A 12,516-nucleotide genomic window follows, 5' to 3' on the forward strand; every position below is an offset into this window, starting at 1 on the left:
GTGTGAGGTATAGTCTATGTAATAACTTGACGTGCATCTCGGAATGGTTTAAGCATTTGGACATAGTGAAGGATGACATAAAGATATGTTGCCATTGGGAGTCGGTAAGGGTACAACCAATGTCTACCTCCCACCTGTTCTGGGCTCTAGTTTTAAGAACGGGAGCTAATGCAAGTAGTGTCTTGTACCAAAAGGAGATCTCTCCAGCCGAAGCGTCCCTAGAGAGACGACCCAAGGCCTGAGACATAGTAGGGTGCATTGGGGAGGGGGTAAGGCGTAGACTGGTCCACCAATGTTGTATTTGATAGTATCTGAGCCTCTCAGATTCAGGTAAGGCAAAGCGTTCTTGGATGGTAGAGAAGGAGCTAAGCACAGGCCCGTTGAGCAGGTCTCCCAGTAGGCCGATCCCTCTAGAACGCCAGCCTGACAAATTAAGGTTAGGGATTAGGGCGGTTACTGTACGTAGGGAAATTTGTGGCAATGTATAGAGGGGAGATGATAAGCCGATAGTCAGTTTATCCCAGACCTGTAGAGTGGCTCGGGTTGAGGGGAGAAGACGTAGGTCCGAGGGTCGCATGGGTTTAGGTAGCCAAAAGAGGTCCTTTAAGGGGAACCTGGGGCAGGTTAGTTCCTCTAGACACGTCCACTCCGAGTGTGTATCACTGGTGATAGCTTTAATCTGAGCCAAGAGGGAAGCTTCTTGGTATAGTGAAAGGTTAGGCATGTCGAGGCCACCAACTCTCCTAGGTAGTGACATCCTGGCGCGGGACAGTTTAGGCGGTCGCAAAGCCCAGACATATTTGGTGAGGATATTGGTAGCCTTGTCTAGGTATTTCTTGGGGAATATAAAGGGAATTGTGCGGAACAGGAACATTAGTTTGGGAAGCAGCGACATTTTAAAGGCGGCCAGGCGACCCAGCCATGATATCTCATAATTGAGCCACGATTTGGTGGACAGTTGTAGCGCAGTCAGTAAAGGGGGGAGGTTAACGTCAAATACAGAAGAGGAGGACGGGGGGATGTGAATACCCAAATACTTTATCGAGGTTGTTTGCCAATTGTAAGGGTATTTGGTACGCAAAGAGGCCATGGAATGGGAGAGGTTTATCGGCAGGGCGTCTGTTTTAGTTGTGTTTAATTTATAGTAGGACGCTGCAGAGTACCTATCTAAAATATCGTGTAAATGAGGGAGTGAGGTGCAGGGGTCAGTTACAAATAACAGAACATCATCTGCAAATAAACATAGTTTATGGGGGACGGTGCCAAGGTGGAGTCCTGGAAATTGTGGGTCTGCCCGAATCTTAGCTGCCAGAGGCTCAATCGCCAGGACAAAGATGAGAGGGGAGAGGGGGCAGCCCTGACGGGTGCCATTGTAAATTGGGAAGGGGGAAGAGAGGAAGCCATTACTAAAGACCCGGGCCGAGGGCGAACTATACAGGGCTAATATGGATGACAGGATGCGGTCGCGGAGGCCAAATTTCAATAATACTTCCCGTATGTAGGCCCAGTTTATGCGGTCGAAAGCCTTCTCCGCATCTAAGGACAGCAGGAGGAGGCCCTGTTCACGGGTTATAGAGTCTACGAGGTTGAATACTCTACGGGTATTATCAGACGCTTGCCGACCGGGAATAAATCCAACCTGGTCGGGGTGGATCAAGGAGGGGAGGAGGACGTTCAGTCGGTGAGCTATTAATTTAGCATATATCTTAATGTCACCATTTAACAGCGCAATAGGGCGGTAGTTTTGGCAGGAAGTCAAGTCCTTACCTGTTTTAGGGATCGTGACAATGCGAGCCTCCAGCATCTCCGTTGGGAGCGTGCCCTGAGAGGTAATTTGGTTATAAACTGTTACCAGGGATGGAGTCAGGAGGTCCTGGAGTGCCACATAAAAATCATTTATAAAGCCATCTGGGCCTGGCGCTTTACCTTTAGGGAGGGATTTGATCGCCCTTAACGTGTCTGCGGTGGACCAAGGGGCATTCAGCACTTCTAATTGGTCGTCGGTAATGGAGGGAAGTTTCAAATCAGCGAGGAAGGTGTTGATAGATGACAGAGTGGGCTGCGGAGTAGAAGGGTCAGTTGCGAGATTATAAAGTCGGGAATAGAAGTCAGCAAACTGGTTCGATATCTCCAAAGGGTTAGATATTTTGGTGCCTGTTGGGGACATAATAAGCTTAATTCTATTCCTAGCTTGTTGCGCTCTGAGCTTACGAGCAAGCAGTTTTCCCGGTCTATTCCCTGCCAGGTAAAATTTCTGCCGCATCCTATTTAATGAGGCCTGGGTGCGCACCGTGAGCAATGTCTGAAGCTGGGACCTAATATCAGCTAATTCTTTCTGGAGAGATCTCGAAGGTCGAGCCTGATTTTTCTCCTCCAGTTCCTTTAATCTACGCTCCAAATCATTCAAGCGTTGTTGATGTAGTTTTTTAAGGTGGGCTCCTGCCTGTATCGCCACGCCTCTAGCTACAGCTTTCAATGCGCACCAGAAGTTCAGAGTGGACGTGTCCGAAGGGGAATTAAATTCCAAGTAGGACGTGATGCTGTCTACAATAATTTTTTTTGATACGGGGTTGGCCAGTAAGTGAGGAGAAAGTCTCCAAGGTCGGGGCGGGGCATGTTGACTGTTAAGATCCCATTTGAGAAACAGCGGGGCATGGTCTGACCAGGTTATTGGGAGGATGTCAGCAGATCTAGTGAATTGGAGAGTCCATTTATCAGAAAACAAAAAGTCAATACGGGAATAGGAGTTGTGAACGGGAGAATAGTATGTGTACTCACGGCCCGTTGGGTTTTGCACTCGCCATATATCGTAGAGGTCAAATTCAGCCAAAAGGTTACGGAAGGCTAAGGATGGGGCGTTAGAGGAGGCTAATGGAGAGGGGGAAGGCCTGGGAGACCTGTCCAATCTAGGGTCAAGAACCAGATTAAAGTCCCCCATGAGAAGGAGCGAGCCTGTACGGTTCCTCTGGATAGCCAAACATAGCTTACGCAAAAAGGCCACTTGGTTTGAGTTAGGGGCATAGGCTGAGACCAAGGTAACAGGTTTGTCATTTAAAAGGCCACTCAGGATGAGATAGCGGCCATTTTTATCAGCAACTTGCGAGTGTAAAGTGAAGGAAACAGAGTTTTTAAACAATATAGCTACACCATTCCTCTTAAAGGGGCCGTTTGCAAAATAGCCAATAGGGAACCTGTGGTCTTTAAACGTAGGGGGGGCTAAGGACGAAAAGTGCGTCTCCTGCAGCGCAATAACATCTGTCTTGTGCCTAGCAAAATAGTCCAATGCTAACCTTCGCTTATTAGGGGAGTTTAACCCCTTAACGTTCATGGACAGAACCTGGATCATCTAGGCGGTCTAAAACGCGCCATGAGTAGTGAGATATTTCTGTATACAAGTATGAAGTTATTTTGTCTCATACCATTAGTTAGAGTGTCGTGAGAGGGGGGGGGGAGGGAATAACGAAGGAAGAAAGGGTGAGAACAAACCGAAACGACCCAGTACATCGGGTCGGTGTAACTACTGCAAGGAAAACAAAAAAATGCAGTAGTACATTAACGAGGGGGAACATGTGGCCTAACGCCACCACCACCAATAAACCTAGATAAGGGGAAAGAGAAGAAGAAAAAAGAGACATGTACAAATGCAAATATTCCTACCAACCATGTAAGGACCACAGATAAAATATATGCACACACTAATAAACTAAAGTATGGGCACGGAGCCGGGACTCCAACATTACAACTACTAACGTAGTAACTCACGTGTCCGCATCTAGACGAAAGGCCAAGGCCTATCTATTAGAACAGAACATCATAACGTCCACATTCAAGACCCAAGTTTACAATGACGACTTTAGGCGACGATCCACTCCGATTGGGGGGTTGACTGTTTCTTGGCTCCAGGCGGCAGCTCGACAGCAATATCCCACTCCGATAGCAGCTTGACTCCAGCGTCCAGTGAGGCGACCGTGTAGGATTTGTTGTCATAGAAGACGATGAGCTTCACCGGAAAGCCACATCTATAATTAATCTCTTGATCACGAAGCGCCAGGGTAACAGGAAGAAACGAACGTCTTTTGGCCAAAGTCAAAGCCGAGAAATCCGGAAAGAGCTGTAATCCACCAAGCGTGGTAGAATCCGCATCCCTTGCCGCCTTTAGAATGCGTTCTTTCGTCGTGAAGAAGTGCACTCTCATGAGCGTATCTCGTGGAAGCGAGGGAGGGACAGAGCGTGGTTTAGGCAGTCTGTGAATCCTGTCTATAAGCAGCTCTCTGGGGTCAGCCCTGGGCAAGAGCTTCCTAAATAGCGCGGTGGCGTAGTCTTCTAGCTCGGAGTTTTGCACGGAGTCGGGAATGCCTCGGATCTTGATATTATTGCGCCGAGATCTGTCCTCGATATCCGCCATCTTGAGTTTGAATGCCTCCAGGTCATTCTGCTGTTGATCATGGGCCGCTATGAGGTCATTATGGGACGAGACCAATTCCTCGACTTTCCGTTCCAGATGGTCTGTGCGTTCCCCTATAGCATGCAGTTCTGTCTTGACCTCTCGGACGGCCGATGTGAGATCCTGAGTCAGCTCTGTTTTAAATGCTGTTAGAGCCTGATACAGGGTTTTGACCGTGAGAGGGGCGTCAGAGTCTGGGTCGAACCCCGGAACAGAAGCAGGTCTGCAGGGAGGGTCTGACGCGGAGGTGGCTATTGGGGACTTCCGTGCCGTAGAGGGGGCAGAGGCTGCTTTCTGAGACGGCAAAGATACTCTAGGAGGAAGCACCGCTTTAACCTTTTTCGGCGCCATTCTGAAGCGATAAGTCCCGGAGACTATATGATGGAGGTTAGGTAAGCAGAGGGTTCAAAGGTGGTGGTGTATGAACGTTCTGGACTACATCAAAAGAACGGCATCAGCAGAGGTCCGGCGACCGGTCATAACCCTCCAGCGGTGCCGAAAGGCAGGTCTCCAGCGAGCAAGGGAGAGGGGGGAGCCAGGTATAAAGTTCAGCTGATAGCTCAATGTCGTAGGTGTCAGGCAAGCAGTGCCCTCCTGGACCAACACTCACCCCTCCTGGGATGCCTCCACGGTATTGCGCCTGGTCGGGGAGTGTGAAGGGGGGGGCACAGAGAGGTGACCAGGCTATCCACAGCTGCTGGGGGCGATAGTTGGCTCCAACAGGCCTCCACACTGGCAGGGCTCCGCAGCAGGTGCTCGCAGCTACTCTAGGCCCCGGATCCTGGTGCTGATGTAGGCCTCTACTCCCTGGGGCTTCAAAAGTGGCAGCAGACCCCTCTCTCTCCCTGCTGAGGGAGTATTTATAATAGAAGGGGTCTCAGGGGAGGCAGGGCCGGCTCGTAGGGGCAGGGGTGTGCAGGTGACCGGCGGGCCGGGTGTAGCAAGATGGCCGCCGCCGGAGTGTGTGCAGTCGGGAAAAGGCCGCAGCTGCGGCTCCGGAGGGCAGGGAGCGGGAGTCTGATCCGCCCCGCCGTCCCCGATGGTCTGGGGCAAGAGAGGGGCTTAAATGAGCCTGCTTACTTGTGCGGGGGAGCCGCCAGGGGACCCGGCACGGCCGCGTTCCGGTCCCGGAGCTCGCTCCCGGGTAGACCCCAAACTCGAGGTCCCGGTCCCGGGACGGAGCGGAGGCCTCAACAATGAAACAGTGCCAGGGGGCACCTCTCCAGCCTCCTCGGGTGCTGGGCACGGTGGGCACTCGCCAGGGGGTATAAATCAGCGTGGGAGGTCCGGTAAATATGCCCTTTAAGTGCAGGGCCAGCAGGAGCTCTTGCAGGCACGTCCACACAGGCTGCAGGTCAGGCCACGCCCCCAGCGATAACAGTTCTTAATAGACTATGCAACGGTAAGGAGGGTGATTCAATGTCTTGGAAGGCAAGGCAGATGCAATTAGTCCCCTCCTCTCCACTATAGGGATCCAAGGTCTTTTAATATATATATATATATATATATATATATCTGTATTGTAGGTTGCTACTGAATATAGCAAACCATCCTTAGGACACAATGGCATGCTACAGTCTCTATAGTGCAAATATTTTATTGTGAGTACAGTCCCCCTTCCGAATGTCCTTTTAGTAAAGCTTAGGCTTAAAATTCCTGACACGATAATTGTAACTGGATAAATGTACTGTCGTGTCAGTGGCACTTGTACCTTACTGTGTTGTAATAAGAATACTCTCCCCCATCCCTGTAGTTATACAGATGGGAATTCCCAGATATATATATATTCAGAGGGTCACAGCTGATGCTTTCAGAGGAGGTATGAGTGTATTATCAGACTACCGGGTACAGCAGTGGGATGTCCCCAGCTTGTTCAATACACTGGCAGCGGGCGGTCTCATCTTTAGATAGGCTAGTCTATTGTACTCTGCCCCTCCTGGACCCACCTCTTTCTCGTATATACACTCAGATAATTCTGCCTCCTTCTATCCTGTGGGCCCCGTTAATAGACGATTTGACAGGGCTCCCATCAACAGGACTGTCCAGAGTGACGCTCATCTCTGTGCCCTCCACCTCACCTCCAGTTCACACAGGGGACGGATCCTTGTCAGCGCTGATTTATCTCTGTGCAAGAAGCTCTTTACGTTATTATAGCCAGTAGATTCTCTCTATCGTCAGTCCTCCCGACTTCCGCTACAGTCTAGATGCGGTACAGGGACTCCAATCCCGACTCAAGTCCCGTTCAGTCTCTCTCCTCTCTGCCGCACCTCTCCGGTCAGTCTCCGCTCCCCTGTCTCCTCTGTGTCTCTCCACGCTCGAGCTCCCCTCTCCTCAGCGCAGCCTTAACCGTCCTCTCAGGCTCATGGTTATCCTCTCAGCACGAGAGTTCTGGAAGATTCTCTACAGACCTCTCGTGCTCAGCAGACATACCCCACCATCCAGTACCAGTAATAGGAATAGGAATATATATTTTATATATTACATCAATATATACATTTGATAAAGGTACACACTTTCACATTACCCCTTATATCTTTATAAAGAACATTCCTTCATATACATCACTCACTATACATTGGCTCTAGGGCGCTACACAAAAGTTACCTAATGGTTAGCTAAGGACATTATTGGAGTTAATAAGGGGAAATGAGAGTATAAAATAGTCCTCTGACTGAGGGAAATTTTTGCGCAGCGTACACACGCAATTGCACACTTGCACGGGTCGAATTTTCACTCCCCCTGGACGGCGACTATCTGATCACAGGACAGTGTCATTTGCAGCACAGCGATCGGGTCTGAATTAGGCCCACAGTTCTGTACTTTTCATTCCTTTATTTTAATCAGAGAACTTGCTTTAGTCATACAGTACATACTGGGTATATTATTTCTACAACATAATTATCCCAAAGGAGTGAATGGTTCTTCCAGGAATGCTTTGCATTGGCCAGTCTGGTCGGATTTTTTCTTTACAGTCTTTGTTAACCACATGAAAGAAAAAAAGAACTAAGTCACTTCAGGTGACTTACGCTAAACATTTAGTCAGTGTTCTGGAGTGGGCATTGGTTCTTGGAGCATATTTCAATACCACTTGAGATATTTTAGGTAGAGATCTCCTTGTGTACCTTATTTGTAAAGAAAAAAAAAATCAATAAGTGACCAATGTTCTGCAGCAAAGTGGATCCTCTGTGGGCCTAGGCTCATCTCTCTCAACATTCCTTATTAAAAAGTGATGACATGCCACCTTTAAAGCTTACCCAATCATGATGCAATTATTTTTGGCTGTGTACATCATTAATAGTCAGTATCCTCCCTTAGCTCATGTTCGAAATAAGTACTGTCGTCAAAAAGAAAACTGGACACTTATGGGGATGGGGATTTGTTGACACCTGGCTGTTTAAAAAACAAACAAAACCTTTTTGTGTTGTTGTGAAGCACAGAAAATACAATAAAAAAGACATTAGGGGTCATTCCGAGTTGATGGCTCGCTGACGATTTTCACAGCGCAGCGATCGGGTAAAAAATGGCAAAACTGCGCATACGTATGCACCGCAATGTGCAGGCAGATTGTACGGGTACAAAGACGATCGATGCTGGGTGATGGATTTAGCGAAGAATCCGTTTGCACAGCCGAACGCAAGGTGATTGACAGAAAGAGGGTGTTTATGGGTGTCAACTGACCGTTTTCTGGGAGTGTTTGGGAAAACGCAGGCGTGTCCAGGCGTTTTCAGGGCGGGTGTCTGACGTCAATTCCGGGATCAAAAAGACTGAAGTGATCGCAAGGGCTGAGTAAGTCCAGAGCTACTCAGAAACTGCACAAAATGTTTTTGTAGAGCTCAGCTGCAAAGGCGTTCGCACACTTGCAAAGCGAAAATACACTCCCCCGTGGGCGGCGACTATGCGTTTGTATGGCTGCTAAAAGTAGCTAGCGAGCGAACAACTCGGAATGACCCCCATTGTGCCAACATCTAGTAGTACACTCCTGTGAGGATTCTTTGCTTTCCTTGTTTTCATTTGTTGTCTACAGTATTTGTCTTTGTTTTTGTTGTTGTTCAAATTAAATAATTTTCAACCTGGCAGGAAAACACATAAAAAGCTGTGAAAAATGCAGAATTTTTTTTTTTATCCATGTTCATAATGCTACTGTTTAGTGCTCATTTGGATGACACTGTGTCACCATGATTGGCATTCACATCATTAGGAACATGGGTCCTAATCCGATCAGTTCACTGTCTGTGAGGAAGTTGTACAGTATATTCTCCCTGTGTTTGTATGGGTTTCCTCCCGGTGATCCAGGCGGGACAGGCGTAATGCAAGCCACGCCCATGTTTTCCCACCAGCACTCTGAGCTGCTGCAATGCCCTCAGTCCCTCTCTCTCCCATGAGTAGACACAGGGCCGGATCTAGACCTTGTGGCTTCCAAGGCTAAAAAATAGGGGAGTGGCTTCATGGAGAAGGGGCATGGACAGTTATGCCCCCCTGTAGCTGTGCCCTCAGTAGTTGTGCTCCCTGTAGCTATGCCCACAGTAATATTGCCCCCACTACTGTGCCCCCCGTAGAGTTGTGCCCCCTGTAGAGTTGTGCCCCCTGTAGTATTGCCCCCAGTAGTATTGCCCCCTGTAGAGTTGTGCCCCCTAGTTGCGGTGCTTACAAAAAAAATGAAAAAATAAACAAAAATAAATTAATACTCACAATCCCCTCTCCTGCGTCCCGACCACTGCTGCCCTCCGTCTCCGGCCGCCGGCGCCGCTCCCATAGCACCGCATAGACACTAGAAGTCAATAATGATATCTAGCGTCTATGTGCCGCTCCCACAATGCCGTACGGAGCGTGATGACTTAATCGCATCTACACAGCTCCGGGCGACACCAGTAGCGGATCTTGCCATGGCGGCGGCGCCCTCCAGACGCCGCAAGATCTGCTACTGAGTAGACACTATGCACATGCACACAGCATCTATTCACCACCGCTCTGATAAGCAAAGCAGCAAGTGAGAGAGGGTCCTCCCAGCCAGTGGTGGATTTTAGCTATGGGCTGCGTGACTGAAGCCACCCTGGTAAAATCCACCACCCAGCTCACTTTCAGTGAAGCCAGATAAAGTCGTACCTGCAAGTCACAGATACACAGGGCAGTCCCATTGGGAGGTGTTTCCTGTAGGAAGCCAGCTCCCTGCCTAGACAGCCCAAGCCGGATTCTTTGAGCTGCAGCATGGGCAGTACTGTTGCCGCTACTGCACATGCGCTGGGTCCCGACATGTGTAAACTGTACATAGTACAGTGGCCAGGACCCAGGTGGCAGGGGGACAAGGCAGCAGAGACCCAGCAGCATCATCAGTGGCAGCCCTCCACCTTCCCCAAAGTTGGAGCCGCCGCTGCAGCTCCCAGCTACCTCCCCCCACACGCCCGCCCAGTTCACGACGTCAGTCCCCGACAGATTGGGCAGTGTGTATGCACAGCACACTGCCCGATCCATCCATAGATATATCTGCCGATCAATTGATCTGCAGATATATCTATCCAGCGTGTACCTACCATTTTGGCCCGATTCAGACCTGATCGCTGCTGTGCGTTTTTGCACAGCAGGTGATTATTGAACTACTGCACATGCGTATGCACCGTAATGCGCATGCGCGATGTACAGCAGAGATGATTCTGGGTGAAAATTGCATTCGCACGGCGTACGCAAGGTGGTTGACAGGAAAAGGCCATATGTGGGTGTTAACTGGCCGTTTACTGGGTGTGTCCGGAAAAACGCTGGTGTTCCCAAACATTTTCTGGAAGGGTGTCTGACATCAGCTCCGGCCCCGATCAGCCTGATTTCTTGGTACTGGAGGAGTAAGTACTGAGCTACGCACAGACTGCACACACTGCACAGAATGGGAAAAATATTAGATGGTTAGTGTGAGGCGAACGGTTTTGCAGCTGTCCGCTGACTGAGGGGAATTTTCACACAGCGTACACATGCAATTGCATACTTGCATGGGGCAAATTTTCACTCCCCCTGAGCGGCGACTATCTGATCGCAGGACAGTGTTATTTGCAGCACTGCGATCAGGTCTGAATAGGCCTGTAGCCCACAAATCTTATCTATAAAATCAGAAGCATTTGCACAAACGTAAAGTATGCACCTGACGTCATAAAAGATCGTTTGCTTACAGGCACACAGATATGCACTGCCGGTCCCTGAGAATATAATCTCCACTCCTGCATAATTTATATTATTATTCAACACAAATGTTATCTTCCTACATGAACAGTGTATACCACATATGGAAAATCTGTTCTTTAGGGTCGGACCTGTATTTATCTAGAAATCTGGAGCAATGCTTGTGAATGTCAAAGATTCTATAAGTAACAGTGGTGAAAGGTCATGAGTCCCACCCCAGGAGAAGACCTGCAGTGAATCTAAGTATTTCTTGAGCTATTAATTCTTGGTTTCCCTGCAGGAAGCCCACTTACAGATGATTCCTGTGCAGTGTGTATTGTAACAAAAGATGTTAGGTAGATTCTGCTGCCTAGTAAGGATACCGACATTTTCTCAATGGGATTGAAAAATACCTTTCTTAAGTAAACACTTTTTTTTCTTTCTTCCGTGAGAGCGGACGTGCAGCACGTCTTTCATTTCAAGTATTTCTATAGCTCTAACTAAAAGACGAGAATTGTGCTTTTCATTTTAGCTCCTCAGAGATACAAATCACAGGAAAATAAAGATTTATATTTGTTTGACAGATTCATTGTTTCATCTAAACATTTGCTTGAAGCTTTTTTGTTTGACCCAATGTGCAAACTTCTCCCATTTCTCCATCGTATTTCATTCAACAAATTAATTGTGGATCAGTGAACTAGCCATGAGCAAAGCAATATTTAGTTTGAGCCCTGTTAAGCTCTACGGGGGTAACTCAGAGTTGATCGCAGCAACAAATTTGTTAGCAGTTGGGCAAAATCATGGGGGTAATTCTGAGTTGATCGCAGCAGCAAGTTTGTTAGCAATTGGGCAAAACCATGTGCACTGCAGGGGGGGCAGATATAACATTTGCAGAGAGAGTTAGATTTGGGTGGGTTATTTTTTTTTCTGTGCAGGGTAAATACTGGCTGCCTTATTCTTACACTGCAATCTAGATTCCAGTTTGAACACACCCCACCCAAATCTAACTCTCTCTGCACATGTTATATCTGTCCCCCCGCCCTGCAGTGCACATGGTTTTGCCCAACTGCTAACAAACTTGCTGCTGCAATCAACTCAGAATTACCCCCCATGTGCACTGCAGTGGGGGCAGATATAACATGTGCAGAGAGAGTTAGATTTGGGTGGGTTATTTTGTTTCTGTGCAGGGTAAATAATGGCTGCTTTATTTTTACAATGCTATTTAGAATTCAGTTTGAATACACCCCACCCAAATGTAACTCTCTCTGCACATGTTACATCTGCCCCCCCCCTGCAGTGCAGATGGTTTTGCCCAACTGCTAACAAATTTGCTGCTGCGATCAACTCTGAATTACAGTAGGCCCTACGCGTCACCGTCATTGCCCCTCAGTAGATTATTATGCCGAAAATATGTATCTCATACATCTGTATTTATAATTTATATTTGTGAATATTACCTGTTTTATTTTGTTTTTGTTGGGGGGGGGGGGTTATTATTATGTGACTTGTATTTTAGGCTTTGTGCATAGTTGCTAACTTTGTGGGACTTCCTTCTGGGAGATGCTGGAGGAGAAGAGGTCCACGTGACAACTGCATGGGAGCATAAATCTCTTCATCATGGCCCAGGATTCCCTACAGTAGGAGGATTACAGGTGGGTTGTCTACTCTACTTGATCGTCTCCTGGACAGCCCAGAAGAGTTTTCAGGCATGGTTTTGTTTATTATTTCTTATATTTATGGACTCATTTATAAGTCAGTTCTAAAACATTGACGAAAAGAAGATGTGGTACCAGTATTTAACAAGTTGGATGTATGAACTTTTTTTCATATGTGAAGCCATCTGGGGTACCAGATGTAGGATGGCATACCTCCTCACGGTGACTGTCCTCTATTGCATCAGCAGCCAGTAGGGCCCCTGAATACTGTGTGAT

This window comes from Pseudophryne corroboree, chromosome 3 (assembly GCF_028390025.1).
Source record: "Pseudophryne corroboree isolate aPseCor3 chromosome 3, aPseCor3.hap2, whole genome shotgun sequence".
Classification (NCBI taxonomy): domain Eukaryota; kingdom Metazoa; phylum Chordata; class Amphibia; order Anura; family Myobatrachidae; genus Pseudophryne; species Pseudophryne corroboree.